Source organism: Halichoerus grypus, chromosome 13 (assembly GCF_964656455.1).
Source record: "Halichoerus grypus chromosome 13, mHalGry1.hap1.1, whole genome shotgun sequence".
NCBI classification, from domain to species: domain Eukaryota; kingdom Metazoa; phylum Chordata; class Mammalia; order Carnivora; family Phocidae; genus Halichoerus; species Halichoerus grypus.
Genome location: NC_135724.1, coordinates 41,987,303 through 41,990,250, shown reverse-complemented (window position 1 = coordinate 41,990,250; position 2,948 = coordinate 41,987,303). Strand labels below are relative to the sequence as shown.

Genomic DNA, 2,948 nt, shown 5'->3' with positions numbered 1-2,948 from the left:
GGAAAGAACAGATGACTTGAAAATTACATGTGAACATATTTTAACTTTCTCTGAAATTTTAATAGTTGCAAATGTATAGCTTTACAGACATGTTACTAGTGTTTCCACATCCATCTCTACATGCACACAAACATACATATGACAATATACAATGACAACTCAAAAAGTTAGGGAAAAAACTGCAGTAAAATTAGGAAAGTAGTTTGAAGAGCATAAATATAATTGTGAGCATAGTTAAAATTTTTGAAGATTTAGTGGGGATGAGGGTAGAGGGAAATTCTACAAATCTAATCAGGTAAAAGATAAAGTAGTTTAGAAACAATAAATGAAATAGGACTACATATACAGATGATATACTAGATGAAAAGTGGTTGCATAAATTCAAGTATATCAATGAAGTGGAAAAGTTTATGAGTTAACATCTAATTAATCCAAGAAGGAGAAACTATATACAAATAAATATGTAACAAAAAGTAAATGTCATTAGAGAAATGCCTCCACAAAAGCCACTGTGTGCCAATGAATTTAAAGTGATTTTAAAGAAATTCCTCAATAACAGGTAATTCCTCTTCTAAGGAAATATTCTAAGGAAAGGAGACATATCTAAGAAATGCAGACAAATATTCACAAGACATCCATTGAGGTGTTATTTATTATAATTTGGAAATCTTAGCATATATTACATATATATTACATACATATATTGTAAATCAAATCCAAACAAGGGCTACAGATCAGCCTTAATTCGTTCTCTCATACTTGAAATGCAATCCATCAGGAAGTCATATTGGGTCTACCTTCAAAATATATCCCAAATAATCAAACCATCTATATCTTACCACTTAAACCACTATCATTCTGCACGGAGCCACCATCTTCTCTTGCCTGAATTCCGAAGTAACCTCTACCTGGGTTCCCTGGTTGCATTTTTGACCCTCCACCCCAGAAGTTGCTTTCCATAGGGCAACTAGAGAAATCCTGTCAAATACGTATCTAAGCATCTCATCTTTATGATCAAAATAATTCAATTACTTCCCTATAAACTCAAAGTAAAATTCAAGAACCAACATGGGTTATAAGATCTGGGTCCCTGCTCCTTCTTTATTTAATAACTATCAGATTTCCTTACCCATTGGGTTCCTTCAGCCCTCTTGACTCCTTGGTGCTTCTTGAGTTAGTGAAACAAGTGCCTCAGGACTTTACTTTGCATTTGCTTTCCTATTTGCCTGGAACTCCTTTCCCTCAAATAGCCAGGTGACTTTACTTCTCACTTCATTCTACCCTCTCCTCAAACATTTTCACCCCAACAAAAAAGCATCCCTGACAAACCTGTTGAAAATACAGAAAAATCCATCATTCTCTATCACTTTATCTGACTTTATTTCTTCATAATGCTTATATTAAATTATGCATCTATTAACTAATTATCTGTCTCCTCCCACTAGAAAATAAATTCTATTAGAGCAGGGGTTTGTTTGTTTGTTTTGCCCTTCTATCCAGTGTTTAGAAGAGTCTATGGGAATATAAGAGGAGCTCAATAAATACTTTTGAATGAAAGAATGGATTAAATTAATAACATCCAGGAGATGTAAATGTGAAATGTGAAAATGATGGTTTTACCCATATGATTACATTTTATTTAGTTATGAAATAGATGCTAAGACAATGGAATACTTGCTTTCCCTGGTGTGATTCTGTCCTGTTGGCTCTTCTCTGGCATAGTAGTAGTTTATCTCTGTCTGCCTTCTTTAACCTCCTACGTGTGTGCCACCACCCCATGGAAGATTTGATGGACATGGACATGAGCCCTCTAAGGCCCCAGACCTATCTTTTCAGTTGTGAAATAAAGGCTGACAAAGATTACCATTTTAAAGTGGATAATGATGAAAATGAGCACCAGTTATCTTTAAGAACAGTCATTTTAGGGGTTGGTGCAAAGGATGAATTACACATTGTTGAAGCAAAGGCAATGAAGTACATAGGCAGTCCAGTGGAAATCACACTGGAAACTTTGAAAATGTCTGTACAAGGTTTCCCTTGGGGGCTTGGAAATAACACCACCTGTGGTCTTACAATTGACATGTTGTTCAGGGTCTGTGCATAGTGGTGGATAGCATTTAGTAGCTGTGGGGGAAGATGCAGAGTCAGAAGATGAAGAGGAAGAGGTTGTGAAATTCCTTAGCAATCTGGAAAGTGTTCTAACCTTGGAAAAAGCAAAACTTGGTGCTGGTGAAAATGATGACGAAGATGATGAAGATGATGAGGGAGAAGAAGAAGAAAAAGAAGAAGGGGGAGGGGGAGCGGGAAGGGAGGAGGAGGAGGAGGAACAGGAGATGATGAACATGATAATGAGGAGGAAGCTGAAGAAAAAGCTCCAGTAAAAAAATATATATGAGATACTCCAGCCAAAAATTCAAACTAGAACGAAAGAGACTCAAAACCATCAACACCGAGATCAAAATGTCCCCAATCCTTCAAAGAACAGGAAAAAACTCTTAAAACGCCCAAAGGACCTAGTTCTGTAGAGGACATTAAAGCAAAAATGCAAGTAAGTATAGAAAAAGGTGGTTTTCTTTCCAGAGTAGAAGCCAGGTTCATCAATTATGTGAAGAATTGTTTCCAGATGACTGACCAGGAGGTTATTCAAGATCTCTAGCAGTGGAGGAACTCTCTTTAAGAAAATAGTTTAAACATTTTGTTAAAAATTTCCATCATTCCATTTCTGTAATAGTTGATATCTGGATATCCTTTTTATAACACAGAGTGAGAATTTTCCCTACTGTGTCTGATAAATGTTGTCTAGATTCCAATGCCAAGAATGTGTTGTTCAAAATGCCTGTTTAGTTTTTAAAGATGGAATGCCATCCTTTGCTTGGTTTTGAGTATGTATGGAACGTTATGATAGGACAAATGGAAATGGTGGGGAGACAAAAATATACATGTGAAAT

General features: G+C 36.0%; 1 pseudogene; it reads left to right on the top strand.

Annotated features, from left to right (window-relative positions):
- Nucleotides 1-1,777: 1,777 nt before the first annotated feature.
- LOC118544366 (nucleophosmin-like) lies at nt 1,778-2,677 on the top strand (annotated as a pseudogene).
- Nucleotides 2,678-2,948: the final 271 nt, after the last annotated feature.